Source organism: Chelonia mydas, chromosome 5, assembly GCF_015237465.2.
Source record: "Chelonia mydas isolate rCheMyd1 chromosome 5, rCheMyd1.pri.v2, whole genome shotgun sequence".
Taxonomy (NCBI): domain Eukaryota; kingdom Metazoa; phylum Chordata; order Testudines; family Cheloniidae; genus Chelonia; species Chelonia mydas.
In genome coordinates this window covers 5,945,172-5,962,664 of record NC_051245.2, presented here as the reverse complement: position 1 = coordinate 5,962,664, position 17,493 = coordinate 5,945,172, and the positions used below count along the sequence as shown (strand labels likewise).

The window sequence follows — 17,493 nt, the reverse complement described above, 5'->3', positions numbered from 1 at the left end:
CACACCCGGAATCCCCCCCACTGAGCCCCTCCACATCAGGAGTCCCCTGCACCCAGAAGCCCCCACTGAGCCCCCCAAACCTCCACCCTGTCAAGCGTCACCTTCTGCATCAGGAGCCCCCCACATCTGGACCCCCACCCCACTGAGCTCCAACCAGCTGCACCCTGACCCCCCACTCCACCAAGCTCCACTCCCCCAGCCCTCCCCACTGAGCCCTAACCACTTTCACCTGGACTCCCCTGCAGAGTCCCATTCCCCCTGCACCCAGAACCCCGCACCAAGCCCTGTGCATCCAGATTCCCCCCTAGACCCAGGCCCCCCAACGAGCTGCCCGCACCCAGATTGCGCCACATAGAACCTTGGTACTCTTGAGGGAATTCTGCACAAAAAGATTAAAAATTTAATATTCTGCAAAGTTGTGCATATATTAATTATCAAAATAACACAAACAACAACAATATAATCACACCATTTTCAATTATTTTGGTAATTTATTTCAAAATACTTGTCAGCAAATCATTTAAAATGGTATGATTATATTGTGTTATTTTGACAAATATGCAGAATTTTAAAATATTGTGCGCAGAATATTTAATTTTTTGGTGCAGAATTCCCTAAGGAGTAACATCTCACTTCTCACCTTACCAAGTTTAGGGCACTCTTGGGGAAAAAGGACTGCAAGTTGGGTTGGTTCCCAAACTCCTCAGGACCAAAGCTCGGAGTGCGTGCATTTGCACTCCAATGATCCCCCTGGCCATAGCTCTGAGGTTTTGACGGGCTCTAAGAACCACCATATCCAACCCTCCTTAAGTCTTTAAGCCAAGTGGAAAAGGAAAAAAATAGGGGATCCCTAAAAATAAAATCCCCAAGAGTTCCTTATTTTACCAGTTTGTTTTATTGACTAAAGGGACAAAAGTTTGTTAAGAAACCTCAGCACATGAACAGGGATGGTATAGAATAATTGCCAGGAGCAGACTTAAGGATAAAGGCCCACACTGCAAATTAACTTCATGACTGAGACTCGATTAAAAGTCCCTCGAGGCCCTAAAAGGGAGGTCCCAGTTAGCATTTGTTGACCTTGGTCACCATTAAATCTGCCCTGATGGTCTCAGAAATGGCACTGACATTTAAATACTTCATAACAAGCCAGAGAAACTTTAACGTTATTTCACAGTTACAGTATGGTTGCCGGGGGGAGGGCGCGTGTCTTGTTAATATCACGGAATGCAAGTGGTGTTTTTTTAATTTCTCTAGAGGATGGAGATTGTAGTATTAGGTGGAAGTCTCGGTTCCAGTTTCACATGGCTTTAAAGGCCACTCAGAGTCAACCCTGTAAGATAAATTAACTGATTTGGGGTGGGATGGGGAGGGGGAATCAAGCAACAACTTGGCAAGTTATATTATTTTCTGTTAATGTTTAAATTGAAAACTATAGCAGAATGGCGCCAACTGTTTAAAAACTAGAGTGACATCCACATCTGAGTTGGATTATGAGGCCAGGGCATACGATGAACAATCTGTGATGGGCAGGACAAGGCGGCAAAGGGAAAGAGGAAGAGGATTCTAAGACACACTCACTACTGCATTGTGAACATAAGGAATTAGGTCTTTTATTAGAGGAGTTTAAAACAGATATTGCCTGTGGCACACATGGGAGCCACGATGGGCTGTAATGGAACAGATGTGCTTCCCCCATTTCAGGAGCTCTCCCATTCTTTCTGTATGTTATTTAAAGACATACCTTCCCTTAGCTAAAATGTAAACAAACAAAAGGTAAACTGCTGCTTGTGATATATGGCGTTAATATGATTTGATCCGATGTGAAACTGCCACACAGAAATAAATCTACACTAAAATCAGTTCACATAATGTTGTAAAAGCTAGATAGGAAAACGTGCGGAAGCACTATGAGTCTCTTTTTGCAATCCTTGTAATTTCTGCTGAGGGAGTCAGGATGAAGTATAAACAAATACTGAGCACTACAACATCTCTCTCTCTCTCTCTCTCACACACACACACACAAATGAGTTGCAGCTCACTCAGACAGTCTGCAATTTCTACAAAATTCTCTTAAAAACAAGCTGTGGATGTGCTCTGCAGTACTGATATGGTGGACATATTGTTATTTACATAATGCTGCAAGTGTGGCAATTATTGTAGGGGAGCATGTGAAATAAGGAATGTGACAAAGTTCCTCCTCTACCTTAGTGGGTCTTGCGCTTATTGGGGGATTTGCTCTCCTTGGAGCTTCATGACAGCCCTCAGCTTGGCCGTTTTTCTGAACTCACAGTCCAGGTTGACTCCTCCTGTGTCTGACCAGGAGTTGGGAAGTTTGGGGGGAACCTGGGCCCGCCCTCTACTCCGGGTTCCAGCCCAGGGCCCTGTGGAATTTAGCTGTCCAGAGTGCCTCCTGGAATAGCTGCGCGAGAGCTACAACTCCCTGGGCTACTTCCCCATGGCCTCCTCCCAACACCTTCTTTATCCTCACCATAGGACCTTCCTCCTGGTGTCTGATAATGCTTCTACTCCTCAGTCCTCCAACAGTATGCGTTCTCACTCTCAGCTCCTAGTGCCTCTTGCTCCCAGCGCCTCTTGCTCCCAACTCCTTACACGCGCACCACAAACTGAAGTGAGCTCCTTTTTAAACCCAAGTGCCCTGATTAGCCTGCCTCAATTGATTCTAACAGCTTCTTGATTGGCTGCAGGTGTTCTATTCAGCCTGTCTGTCTTAATTGTCTACAGAAGGTTCCTGATTGTTCTGGAACCTTCTCTGTTACCTTACCCAGGGAAAAGGGACCTACTTAACCTGGGGCTAATATATCTGCCTTCTATTACTCTCCTTTAGCCATCTGGCCCAACCCTGTCACAGAACATAAAATCAGATCTTGCAGTCCCTATGTAGGTCAAATCCCCATTGACTTCAAAGGGAGTTTTTTCCTATGTAAAAACAGCGTATTTTCCCCAAAGTCACTATTCTAGCGGTCTTATGATTGAAGAACAAACTAGTACCTTCTATATATTTATACAGGTGAAATCCTAGACCCATTAACTTCAATTTCACCTACAGGGCCTGTCTTTAATGAAATTAATCAATATGATACATTAGAAGACAAAGAAAAGAAACACACGTTGTGATATGGTGATTACACGCTGTATCCTAAGCATGACTCCATAGGTGGGTTTTTAGAAGTTTTCTGAAATAGACAGAGGAGACTATTAATTGGGTAGAGTATGCAGAAAGGTGAAATGGAAAGGTTACTCACCCTGTGTAGTAACTGTAGTTCTTCAAGATGTGTCCCCCTATGGGTGCTCCACTTTAGGTGTGCATACACCTTCAATCAGAAATGTTCATTGGCTGTCCATTCAGCCTGCGAACTGTGCCCTACAAATCCTTGTGCCTTGCACTGAGGCTATGCAGGACTGTGTGGGTGAACTGCCCTCAGTTTCTTCTCTATCACTAAGTCCAACTAAAGAAACTCTGACGCAGAGGGGCAAGAGAGTGGGTAGTTGAGTACTCATAGCGACCCACATCTCCAAGAACTACTGTACAAGGTGAGTAACCTTTCCTTCTTCAAGCAGTGTCCCTATGGGCACTCGATGTCAGGTGACTTTTGAACAGTATCCCCAGGAGGAGGTAGCTTTGGTATAGAGTCTGGTACAGAAGTCAGAGCTGCTCACTGACGTCTCAGATTTAGGGGCACGGACCAGTGTAAGGAACAGTGTTTGGAGAAAGTTTTTTAAACATAAAAAAGAAGCTTACAAGAAGTGGAAGGTTGGACATATGACCAGGGAAGAGTATAAAAATATTGCTCGGGCATGTAGGAAAGATATGAGGAGGGCCAAATCGCACCTGGAGCTGCAGCTAGCAAGAGATGTCAAGAGTAACAAGAAGGGTTTCTTCAGGTATGTTGGCAACAAGAAGAAAGCCAAGGAAAGTGTGGGCCCCTTACTGAATGAGGGAGGCAACCTAGTGACAGAGGATGTGGAAAAAGCTAATGTACTCAATGCTTTTTTTGCCTCTGTTTTCACTAACAAGGTCAGCTCCCAGACTGCTGTGCTGGGCATCACAAAATGGGGAAGAGATGGCCAGCCCTCTGTAGAGATAGAGGTGGTTAGGGACTATTTAGAAAAGCTGGACGTGCACAAGTCCATGGGGCCGGACGAATTGCATCCGAGAGTGCTGAAGGAATTGGCGGCTGTGATTGCAGAGCCCTTGGCCATTATCTTTGAAAACTCGTGGCGAACGGGGGAAGTCCCGGATGACTGGAAAAAGGCTAATGTAGTGCCAATCTTTAAAAAAGGGAAGAAGGAGGATCCTGGGAACTACAGGCCAGTCAGCCTCACCTCAGTCCCTGGAAAAATCATGGAGCAGGTCCTCAAAGAATCAATCCTGAAGCACTTACATGAGAGGAAAGTGATCAGGAACAGTCAGCATGGATTCACCAAGGGAAGGTCATGCCTGACTAATCTAATCGCCTTTTATGATGAGATTACTGGTTCTGTGGATGAAGGGAAAGCAGTGGATGTATTGTTTCTTGACTTTAGCAAAGCTTTTGACACGGTCTCCCACAGCATTCTTGTCAGCAAGTTAAGGAAGTATGGGCTGGATGAATGCACTATAAGGTGGGTAGAAAGCTGGCTAGATTGTCGGGTTCAATGGCTCCATGTCTAGTTGGCAGCCGGTGTCAAGTGGAGTGCCCCAGGGGTCGGTCCTGGGGCCCGTTTTGTTCAATATCTTCATAAATGATCTGGAGGATGGTGTGGATTGCACTCTCAGCAAATTTGCGGATGATACTAAACTGGGAGGAGTGGTAGATACGCTGGAGGGGAGGGATAGGATACAGAAGGACCTAGACAAATTGGAGGATTGGGCCAAAAGAAATCTGATGAGGTTCAATAAGGATAAGTGCAGGGTCCTGCACTTAGGATGGAAGAATCCAATGCACCGCTACAGACTAGGGACCGAATGGCTAGGCAGCAGTTCTGCGGAAAAGGACCTAGGGGTGACAGTAGACGAGAAGCTGGATATGAGTCAGCAGTGTGCCCTTGTTGCCAAGAAAGCCAATGGCATTTTGGGATGTATAAGTAGGGGCATAGCGAGCAGATCGAGGGACGTGATCGTTCCCCTCTATTCGACACTGGTGAGGCCTCATCTGGAGTACTGTGTCCAGTTTTGGGCCCCACACTACAAGAAGGATGTGGATAAATTGGAGAGAGTCCAGCGAAGGGCAACAAAAATGATTAGGGGTCTAGAGCACATGACTTATGAGGAGAGGCTGAGGGAGCTGGGATTGTTTAGTCTGCAGAAGAGAAGAATGAGGGGGGATTTGATAGCTGCTTTCAACTACCTGAAAGGGGGTTCCAAAGAGGATGGCTCTAGACTGTTCTCAATGGTAGCAGATGACAGAACGAGGAGTAATGGTCTCAAGTTGCAATGGGGGAGGTTTAGATTGGATATTAGGAAAAACTTTTTCACTAAGAGGGTGGTGAAACACTGGAATGCGTTACCTAGGGAGGTGGTAGAATCTCCTTCCTTACAGGTTTTTAAGGTCAGGCTTGACAAAGCCCTGGCTGGGATGATTTAACTGGGACTTGGTCCTGCTTTGAGCAGGGGGTTGGACTAGATGACCTTCTGGGGTCCCTTCCAACCCTGATATTCTATGATTCTATGATTCTATGTATTGGAGACCACACAGCAGTCCTGCAGATTTCAGGTACTACAGTGTCCTTAAGTAAGGCCATAGAAGTTGACTGTGACCTCAGAGATTGCCAACACCCAGCCACCTGCTAGGATTCTGGCTATCTCACAGCAAGCGATAACACACCTCAAAACCCACCTTGATAGTCTCTGGGTAGAAATAGTGGACCCATTATATCTGTCTGCAATGAAGACAAATAATCTAGGAGATTTCCAGAACAATTTGGTCCTATCTGTCATCTTAAGTATGGAAGAAAACTTCCCATCCCGAGTTGCGTGGTTTTGGGGGAAATAAACCAGGTAACTGTATGGTCTGGTTCAGATGAAACTCGAATGATACCTGTGACATTCCCTAGGGTACAATCTGGACTGTTGAACAGCTGTCTTCCCTTAATTCTCTAGCCTGGGGTGCCTTTCACACCGCTATGCTGTCAGAACATCCACTCCGGGCCTGCTCACACAGCCTTCAGCCATCTTTTGGAGACATGAAGGGCCTGTATTATACATTTTTCCCCAGTACCTCTGATTCTAAAAGCAATGAACAAGATCAGGCAGGACAAGGACAAGGTTATCCAGATAGTGCTTATGTGGCCAAGATAGGTGTGTTACCTTACCTGTTTCAATTGTCAACTTGTTCCAAGCTTCCCTCATCTTCACTCTCAAGTGCTTCATCCCAACATAAAGAACCTTCTCCTCAAGGTATGAGTCCTCGATGGTTTGTGGGCACAGAGTCTACCTATTCAGTAGAGATGCCCCGCACTGAACAGGACTCTGTAATGTTACGAGTGGACAAGAACATTACTTCAAGCAGTTTATAACTGAAAGCTCTGATATTCCACTGCACTCCATTGTGACAGGGCATTGTCCTGCTCCCAACTCTTGCAAGTTGGTGTCACTGTTGCAGGATTTGCCAACCCCCCCCTCACAGAATCCAAGATCACCTCATTAATTGAAAACGTGACTCCGATATTGCCAATTAAAGGGTATCCAATAACTTGTGTTGCAATTCCCTGACCTCTTTGAGTGGTATCTTAAGGGAGTCTGCCATGCACTTGATGTGGTCTTGGAATTGCTTAAAGTCATCAGCCATAGAGAGTGGAAGAGGCATTACTGATTCATCAGGGACGATGAGAAGGCAGTGGTTTCAGAAGTAGTCTCCTCATCTGCTCTAGCTTCCTGTTCCTGAAATGTCTCCCTCTGCTGGGGAATGGTCTGAGGTGGTAGAGATAGTCTCCCCCCTCATCCTTGTTGAGTAGGTTCAGAGCCCTTGACCATTGCTGTTGGTAAGCAGCCAGGGAATCCCAATATGACCATTGTGGGGAGAGGGGGGAGGGTCCATACAGAGGAGGGGTGGCACCCAGTGTTGCTCTCACCACTTGTGATGTCTTGTCCTAGATTCTTCTCTATCTCTGTGGCCCACGCAGAAAGGATTCCTATAAGAGCAGTGGAGAAGCCCCAGCTGACAATGGTGGTGAATTGGGTGGTACCAGTGATAAATGAGAGTCCAGAGACTGAACTACTCTCAGTACTGAGGGACCCTTGATGCCATGATCAATTGACACTGCGATTCCTCCGCTACAGTTAAGTCCTTTGAGTACTGGGTATGTTGGTACCAATGTGATAACTTGTCTGGAAGTAGATGGTACTGAGGGTTAGAATGCTCCAAGGAGGATGTCAGACGTAGATGTTTTGATTTATGTGGCATCTGATGGGACCTGTCTGGAGGAATGTCCCTCCTTGCCGTCCCTGTCATGCTTGGTCCATCCCGAGGCTCGCTTAGAGCTGTGTTTGCTCTTGGAGGAGCTTCTGGCCCTGGTGGTACTGGAGGAACGTGCAGCCTCCACAGTATTGGATCTAGAAATCAACTATTTTGAGACCGTTGACTTTGCAGGAGACCGAGGTCTCTTTGGAGCAGACTCCTTACAAGGTGAGTCAGAGACCCTCTTCCTAGGTCTTTTAGAGGACTATGAAGCCTTCTCCTTCTTGGGAGAGTGTTCGGCCAGGACCAAAGGGCAATACATTTGCCCAGCAATGGGTGTACTCTGATGCACGGCAAACGGAGCGCTTGATCATCAGATGCCTCAACTTGATCTCTCAGTTCTCTCTGTACCTAGATTTCAGGGCTAAACAGAAGTTACACTCCTGGGGCATGTGCAACTCTCCTAGGCAATGGATGACCTTGAAGTGGCCAACAATAACCGTGATAGACTCGTGGCAAGTGAGGCAACGTTTGAAGCCTGGAGAGCCAGGAATGCTCTCCCGAGGAAGGCAAGTCTCCCTGATGGGAGAAGGGAGGGGAGGCATTCCTATGACTAAAAACTAAACTAACAACTTATTAAGATAAACTAACACTAAGAAAAAGATTCTAATAGGACAAGGCACGCTGGAAGCGGACAGGCTACAGGTCCGTCTCAGGGCAAGGCAGTGGAGAAGGAACTGGGGCCGATTCGTCTGCACATCCTTAGACACCCTTGGTGCGGGGCATGAGGATGTGTAGGGCACATGTTCGGGCCGAATGGACACTACTAACAAAAATCTCTAATCGGAGGCATATGCACACCTCAAGTGGAGCACCCGTAGGGATACTACTTGAAGATTAGGAGAACCTTACAGACAGCCAAAACGAGTGCTGCTACACAGGATGGTATCTTGAAGAGTGCCACTGGCACACATTAGTAACATAACTGACGTACACTTTATGATACAGATTCTGAAACTGGAATGAAATTAACAAGTACGTTGTTGAAATGAGAGCCAGAAGAGACTCTTGCTCATACTCTACTCTCTCAGCGGCGCCACCTCTGCAGTGCTAGCAGGGATGAAAAGTAATAAACACTTATTTTTGTCACTAAAATAGGAATTATTCTAAACACGCCCCAGAAAACAGGTGTGGGTAAGAAACTGGTGCCATTTTAACACAGTCTCTTTTTTAACTACAGACACAGTTTAGCTACTGTATAAAGTCTTGTAAAGGAACTACTCTCTGAAATCGTTATTAAGAAAGAATTTCCCTAGAAGAATGTACAAAATGATAGTTTTGAAATAAATGAGTAAGATCTACTGAAGTCCAGCTTTACCTTTTCTTTTCATTGCACAATCTTTTATTAAAATCTCTATTACAAAAAGTCTAAGATGAATCATTATAAAGTGCTTTGATCGTATGATGATTGTCTGCATTAATACCTATGATAGATATGGGAGATAACTTAAAAGGTTAGTTGCCTATTTTCCTAGCTGGAGATAAAGTGCTGTGTTCCTCATGAATGATGTATGATTACAATTGCTATCTTCAAGTGCATAATACAAATGGTCCATATTCAAAGAAATGATGTATGGATGCCAGGAAGGCTGCATTTTTCATGTGTAATCCTATTGAACTCAGTGGGATTGCACAGGTGGGACTGAGACACAAACTGGCCACAAAGGTAGAGCTATGGATAGGCAATGATATATGACTGCAAAAGAACACCTATGATGGTTTGTGGAACCCATCTATGAATGAATTCTTATTTCATTTCTTGGACTCTGTATGTATATGCCTTATGGCTATCATACTGCTTGTGTTAAAGGAGCACCAGTACCCGGGTGTCTGCCTCTGAAGGAGATGGTCCTTAAAGACCATCAACGACGGAATGGGACTTGCCTTCGAAGAACAATGTTAGGTAAAACCAGTTTTCCAAGTATGGACTCCAGGTGGATGGTAACCAAACAAAAGAGCACCTGATGGAAGATCTTGATCAATTGAGGGGTAGGAGGGATGGGGACTTGAGGCTGATCAGGAGGATCCATAGTAGTGGGAACTGGAAATTATAAAAGGCTGAGGGCTGATCAGAGAGCAGCTTTCTCTCAACAACCAGAACAGGAAGAGAAAACTTAACTGGAGGAATGTGGTCCAGCAGAGGGGACCTGGGGACCCCAGACAACACCAACCAAGACCGAAAAAACCCCACTCACGAGTGGTGAGAACTCTGATAGAGGAAGAGAGAACTAAGTATAGCTGTTTCATGGATCTATACATCTCTTGTGCTGTCTAAAGTAAAGAGTGATTGGTATAGAAATTCTTCTGCAAAAAGTCTGTCTTATTAGCTTCAACTATCCCATGTTCCTGAACGGTTAAACTATAAATTAGAGTACCCATGTGGATGGAGCTCTTGGGAGGGTGTGTCTAAGTTATTGAGGAGTCTTGGGAGGTTCCGCACTGGTCTTGGGGCCTAGATCAGCTGGATTGTGGGGTCTCACTTCTGAGAAGGGGTACCAGACAGACTATGCGCAGGGAGCGAGCCTAGTGGTCAAAGAAAAAACCCATGACTGGAACCTACGCAGATCTAGACAGAAGGGAGTTTAAAAGCACATGGATCCACTGTCTGTATCCAAACAGCAGCCCGGTGAGTGTCCAGCAAGGGGGAGCTTAACTAGGTCTGTGACTATACACCTTCTACTTAAGCTATTACAAAAGTATGCTACAATTAACTTTTTTAGTTCTCTTTGCTCACAGTGTTTGTACTGGAAAGTTGGATGCACAAGAAACCTGGACTCTCAATGGCATTTGAGCCTTTGCTGGCAGGCTCCTTTAGCATGCATCGTTATTCACAACAAACATACTGCCCTCTCTCTAGATTTGCAAGTACTGTATAAAACTAGTCTTCTCAAAAATGACATTACCGTTCTAGATGAGCCGACTGTCCTTAAGTTTGCTAATAAAGCAGTCATCAATAATACAGTGCACTAAGAAAAAATAATACAAAACCAGGATTGAGAGCTAAAGATCCCTTTAAATTCAGTCTCTGAAGATATTGTGAGTAGAGTGCCTATTAAGCCACAATGCTAGCAATACAGGGCAATTTGATGTCTGACCATTAAAATTAAGCAAACATGTTTGTTTTGCAAAACAGAACCATACAGAACCTGCTTGCATAATGGAAAATGTGCCACCACACTAATCTTGACAGCACCAGGTCTAACTATTAACATTCAATGTGCTGCCAACATTATAAAAACCGAAAATCACAATCTTCTGACTTCAATTTTTTACTCCTGCCCTTTATTTTATTGAGGAATCAGTAGTTCAAGACCTAGATAAATATTTCAAAAACTATACTATTTGTGAGCAGAGCAGGTCACTACCATTTCCCAGTGCATTTGGAGTTCATGTGAAATAAGGGCAGAAGAATGATGAGCTGCATTTTTAACATAGGCATACACAGAACAGTTGTCTAGCTATAGAGAATGCGTAATGCAACATCTGCACTGTACGCTTTGCCAAAGCCCCATCCCAAATAAATGGAGTGCATTTTCCCTAGTGCAATTAACTCTCATACTCTGGCAGGTTTTGCTAGAAGATCATCAAGGTAGATTACCTTCCAGCATATGAACTAAATACTTACAGGTGTTATATCATCAGTTATTACTTACAAACTTCTGCATTTAACAAGACATCCAGGCAAATGAATGATCTAATTTATGAATTATTTATAAGAATTTCACAGCATGCTCCTGGCGTCATCCATGGCCTTTTCCAGGTCATATGACACCAATTAGAGCTGAATTTTAAATTATTCAATAACCTGAACTCTCTTGTCATTTAACATATAGATATCAATGCAGTAAACAAGTTAAGTCTAATGGGCCCTGGAGGTTTGTGTTCCTCCGCCCATCAGCAGCAGGGGCTTTGTGCTACTGCCGGAATAGAAAATAATAGAATGCCGCAGTCAAAAACATTTGCAAGGTTTTAATAAGTTATTTTGGCTCCCTTAGGGATTTTAGCATAATTTACCAGCACTGAATCTAAAACACATTAAAGTCCTTAGCAATGTGCTTTTAAACAAAATTAGGACAGACCAAAAAAAGTGGGTCTGTGACACTGACAATACAGAATAGGTCCCTAATTTGAACTGTAGAAGAACAGATAGTAGGTTGGATATGCTATTCACCACCTAGTATCTTTTCCCTCTCTTACCTGGTAATCTAAACTAGCCCCAGAAGCAACCTATCTTTAAAGGTAAGACTCCAGGGAGAAAGGGAGGAGTTCATATGATAACCATTAGGAAAGAGGTATACTTCACACTCCTCAGTCACTGACTATGATAGGAAGACGAACTATTGCCCCATGCATGGGCTTCCTTTTGCACCTGTTCAAAGACTGCATTTTAATTGCACTTCAAGGATTTAGATGCTTCCTGAGGTTCAATGAGATAGCAGGAAGGACAGGTGGAGTGGGAAAGTCCTGTTTAAAATTAATTAGAATCTGGATGGTTGTAGTTATTCAAATGAATCCAGAATACGAGTAATGATGGCTGTAACAAGAGGATGTACCAAATAAGTGAAAACCCATCTATGCATAAAGGAGTAACCAGAGTAACTCTCTGGTTACTCCAAGGGAGATAGATCAACATATGTCACCTCTCTTCCATGGTACTCCTAGCTCCAACCCCAGCTCTAATTTCCCTTTTGGCCCCGTTCATGAGTTATTCAATGGCACATGAGGCTGTGGGGTAGGGTGGATTGGTATCTACCAGTATAGGAAAAGAAGAGCTGGAAAATCTCATAGAATATGTCCAAATAGTGAATCAAACTAGTTGTAAGGCATTTTGCTTTGGCTACCTTCCTAGACCTGATTGTGTCAATGTTCAAATCCTAGGCAGCATCTGATGATTGCACATTAAACCCAGTAGCATGGAGTATGGGCAGCAAAATTAACTTTTCAGTAGACGGTAATGGTGTTAAATATGTGCAGATCTACTCCTGCAAGCTCACTTTTTTCATATTATCTTAAAAAAAACAAAAAACCCACATTTGCACTTGGTATTGCAGATCTAACATATTATGGGCTCCGGGCCTTCTTACCTACTACTGGGCTCTTCAGAATTCAATCATAATTTGGTCCAAAGCTGTGCTCTCTGACCAAAACACAAAACAAAGGGGAAGATGCACCATGACCTCTCTAAATAGTCATTTTTACTGTGATTAAATAGAAACCAAACACCTATGGGGATATGAGCAGACAGAATTTGGTGTGTGAAGGTTACTATTGCACTTGACATTAAAACATCAGCATTTGCCAACACATACATATCTCAGTGATATCTGACATGAGTTTTTCCCAATGCAGAATTTTAAATGGCAATCAATGTACATTCAGAAACCCCACCTCACCAAAAAGTCCAACTTGCTCCAAAAGGCAGGAGTCCCCTGCAGATTCCTTTGGATTTGGATACATGTTACGGACTGAGAGAGCTCTTTGCCATGAAAATAATCATAGAATCAGAAGCTACCAGAAAGACTGAAGTCTTCTAAATAGCAACACGTGCACACTCAGAAGGATTTTGTTTTAGAGAAACAGGTAAAAGTAGAAAGCTATTTACATAGGAGAGAAATCCACAAAGACAAAGCTGGAGAGAATACCCCAGTTTAAAGAAAAAAATAAATAGGAAAGCTGTGCCCAAGTGAGTGCATTCTAGCAGGAAATGTCTTTGCAATAGAGCCAATCAGCATTTAGATTCTGTTAATGATCCAGTGTCTGGGAAATAATTCATAAAAAGTAAACAGCAATTTTCATGTGGCTGCCCTTTTGATCTTACATTTGTAGGGAGTATCCTGAGGCTAGCTTTCGGCGCCCCTGTGGCTCCATCTGATTGACCTCTATTCTGCCCTTCAAGTACCGATTATGCCAAGGAATAACAACATGCATCGCATGGAGGCAGACATTTCAGTGCAATTCTGTTAAAGACAGGCTGACTCATTGTGTCAGTGTCAAAGAGTTTCATACAAGAAAAAGTAAAACTTTTTAAGTGCACTTTTTATTTTGCAAAGACACTAAAATATTTTGGAATGAAGACGGGATCAAGACTAACTCATCAGAGCTTGATTGCTAGGCACTAAATTAGCTAGGCAAAGGATAGTGTATGGGGGGAGGGACCATGCACAACCCAGCCCTCTGAGTACGGCCTAAGCAAAGGAAAAGTGACAAAGCTCTTGCAACCAGTTAAATTGGAAATGTGGTACTTGACCTCCCTGTGGACTTAAAAGAAATGGCTATTGTGATTCTTTGAGACATGATACAGACATGTATTCCATTTAGGTGTGTACACGCCCAGCTGGAGAATTTTGCCTAGCAGTATCCATAGGAGGCGGCGCTCACGCCTCGTGCTCATGTAGCCAGGGGACGGGCTATGAGGCAGCGCCCCCCCAACTCCCCTCCGTTCCTTCCCACCAAACACCCAGAGACTTGACTCCAGCGCAGAGCGGATATACGGTGGGTCATGGAATACGTCTGCATCACATCTTGAAGAACCACACTTACAGTAAGTAACAGTTTCTTCTTCTTCTTCTAGTAGATGTAGCCAAGTATTCCCCTGAGGTGACTCACAAGCAGAACACCACTCCTTGGTATGGGCGTCACCTAAGCACAAGCAGCACCGCATGTGCGGATCATTATTGGGGATCGCTCCCCCATTTGATGAACAATGTTTAAATCCTGGTGAGGGCATCACCAGGGAATTACTTAAACCACAGCTAACTAACACTAAATTGAACTAACACTATACGAGGGGTATTGATTAACTACATACAACTAGAAAAAATGGCTAAGAAAGAGAGAGGTTGTGAGGTTAGGAACCACACAGGGCTCTAACTCCAGCCATGAGTGGTAAGAAGGAACCAAGGGGTGCTGTGGCAGCGGTGACCCATACAGGTGGGAGAGAGGGTATGAGCACGAGGCGCAAGTGTGGTCTCCTATGGGTGCTACTAGTCAAAGTTCTCCACACACACACACCCCGAAGCGGCATACACAGCTGCATGCACTCGAAAAAGTAGTATATATGCTGTATTCCAGGAAAATGCTAAGGTTTTAATGCTCCAAAGTCTAAGTGACCAGGAGCTTCTTCCTCAGATAAGAAGGGAGAAGGTAAAGGAATGCCTGGAATCCAAAGCTGAACACTCCTGATGTGATACACAACTGAAGACAGAATGCCAACTAAAAACCCCCAGTACTGTGATGACAGAAGCACAGGAAACATTTGCATACACTAGAAACTTCAAATAGTAAAAGTGTATGTGTAGATAGGCGGTGGTGAAGTGAGTTGCAATGACACTGCTCTGGATGAGTCTGAATGGCTAACACGATAGCCTTTGCTGGACTGAGCTAGCAGAGTTCTACCACTGGTACACTCTTGGAGATGAAGACTCCAGAATTTAGCTCCCCCTCCAGTCTTTCCTTGTAGGTAGCTCATCAATTAGTGCATACAACTATTTAATGAGACATTTGGCAGGCACTATGGCAGTAGGAAATATTTACTTCATGATTGTGCAGGAATTCAGTCTGACTTAAACAGGAAGAGAATTTATAAGTAATAGCTCCGGTTCAAAGATATCTACAAGCCTGTGAATGGAGCACGCAGACTTTTCTCTGGGGATGGCTGCATGTGCCTGTTTATTTTACGGGCTGCATGGTAACCTCTACTGCAGCATATACACACATAAAAATGCCGAGGTGTGTAAATATCCAAATGCACAAAACTTTTTTTGATTGGCACTTCTTGATTATAATCAGTCCACAGCAGAGGCAGAAGCAGTCGCAAGATGTTTTAGACTGTGTTGTGTATGCAGAATGGTGGATATTGCGACAACCGTATGAGCCAATATCAATAAGATTGATTAGCAGGCCGTATATTTTGTGATGCCCTCTGAAAAAGTGCCTGAGTGGCTGGTGTACAGGGTTTAAATGAATGGTTAGCAAGATCCACCACTCAAAGATCACTGAAAAAAAAATCCATAACCTTAATTTACATTATTTCTATAACCTGCACTGTGGTTGACACTAGAAGTACAGGCATGACTAGGCAATGACCAGATTTGGCATCTCCATTGTGACACAGGCAGACATGGGCATATTACCTGTGCTCAACCATCTTCTTAATATTGCACCAAAGGGGATCGTATGTAGTCTCTGCTAAAAGCTAAGAACCAACTGATTGTCATGGTTATTGTGAGATGTTTGTATTGGAAACAATTTTAGAGCTCTGTAATACGCAGGATACTATGCTCCAAATCTGTTGGGTGTGAAACCTATCACCTGAGGAGGGGGGAAATCTGCAAGCTGACCCAATCAACATGAAAACAATGAACATCCGTGGAGACCACCTATGTTTAGTGCCTGAACTCAATGCAGGCTGGAGATTTACATAGGCCAATGAACCCCAGGAGAGTTCTCAGAACAGGGCCCCCCCGGGCTAAGAAACAATAGTCTGTGACTGTACATGAGAACAAATGGTCCAAGTGGTTATCAATTACAGAGGAATGACTGTCAGTGGGAGTTGTCTCATGAACAGTGGATCCCAGCTCTCTGAACCGGACAAGTGCTGCAAGAACTAACCAGTAGTGAGAAATACCTTGCTACACAGGAAAGTAACTTGTTAACAAGTGTAGACTATAGACTGTGGTTTATGTTTTTCTTTTAACTGTAACCTTGCATTTCCAAATCCTTATACTTGCTTTTATTAAAATCTTTACCTCAAACTCAATTAAATAAACTTCAGTTTGGTTTTACTAACAACCTAAGTGTCTTGTGCTAAGAAGAGTGTTGAACTGAGGTGTTTCCATGAACGCCAGGGATCAGTGTACATTGTGGGTGATCAGAAGATAGAGAACTGAGCACTCGAGTGTAACAAGGTGGCGTGTGTACATTGAGAGCCTGCAGAGGGAAAGAGCTGGGCTTGCAGAGCCCAGAGGGAGCACCTGTGCTGCCAGGAGCCAGTGGCTGGGGAGAGTGGTGGGGCACAGACAAGGCTCCTCCCACTGTACGGGGGTAGTAATTCACCTAGGACTCCTTGGGTAACTATGAAAAGCGTCACACCCATATTGCTCACGACTCACCTGCCACCAACCCACTGAACCCAGCAGTGCACCTGGCCTTGTACTCTAAAATGGTGCCCAGTTTTAACTTTGTCATGTGTGACTACTAATGTCTCTAGTTCCCAGACAGTTCAGAATGCACCACAGTGCCACCTTTTGTTTCCATCCATGGTCCAAAATCCTCTACACAGGCACATTTTGTGAGCATGTTGAAGGGGACGGCACAAAGGATTTGGGCTGGTGTAATTAATTCGGGGACACAGACCTTTCAAAAGGCACCAGTGCCCGTGACTCTTTTGGAAGCAAGCACCAAAACTTCACACTAAGAGAACAGTTTGCTACCAACTCACTGTGCGTGCCAGAACTTTCCAAAGGCACAACTCTAGATGCAACGACCTGGGTGGCTGCTTCCTTAGTCTATCTTTAAAGATGCCACTATGTTCTAGTATGGACTGAACTAATGTTGCAAGACTTGGAACATAAGAATGGCCCTACTGGGTCAGACCAAAGGTCCATCTAGCCCAGTATCCTGTCTGCCGACTGTGGCCAGTGCCAGGTGCCCCAGAGGGAATGAACAGAACAGGTAATTATCAAGTGATTCATCCCCTCTCACTCATTCCAAGCTTCTGGTAAACAGAGGCTAGAGACACTATTCCTGCCCATCATGGCTAATAGCCATTGATGGACCTGTCCTCCATGAATTTATCTAGTTCTTTTTTGAACCCTGTTATGGTCCTGGCCTTCACAACATCCGCTGGCAAGGAGTTCCACAGGTTGACTTTGTGTTGTGTGAAGAAATACTTCCTTTTATTTGTTTTAAACCTGCTGCCTGTTAATTTCATTCGGTTACCCCTAGTTCTTGTGTTATGAGAAGTAGTAAACACTTTCTTATCTACTTTCTCTACACCAGTCATCATTTTATAGACTTCAATCATATCTCCCCTTAG

The 17,493-nt window shown here is 44.2% G+C and overlaps 1 protein-coding gene across 8 annotated transcripts in view; it reads right to left on the bottom strand.

Annotated features, from left to right (window-relative positions):
* Positions 1-17,493, bottom strand: part of KIAA1328 (KIAA1328 ortholog) — a 265,733-nt gene that overhangs the window by 90,654 nt on the left and 157,586 nt on the right. The gene's annotated exons all lie outside the window — the stretch shown is intronic.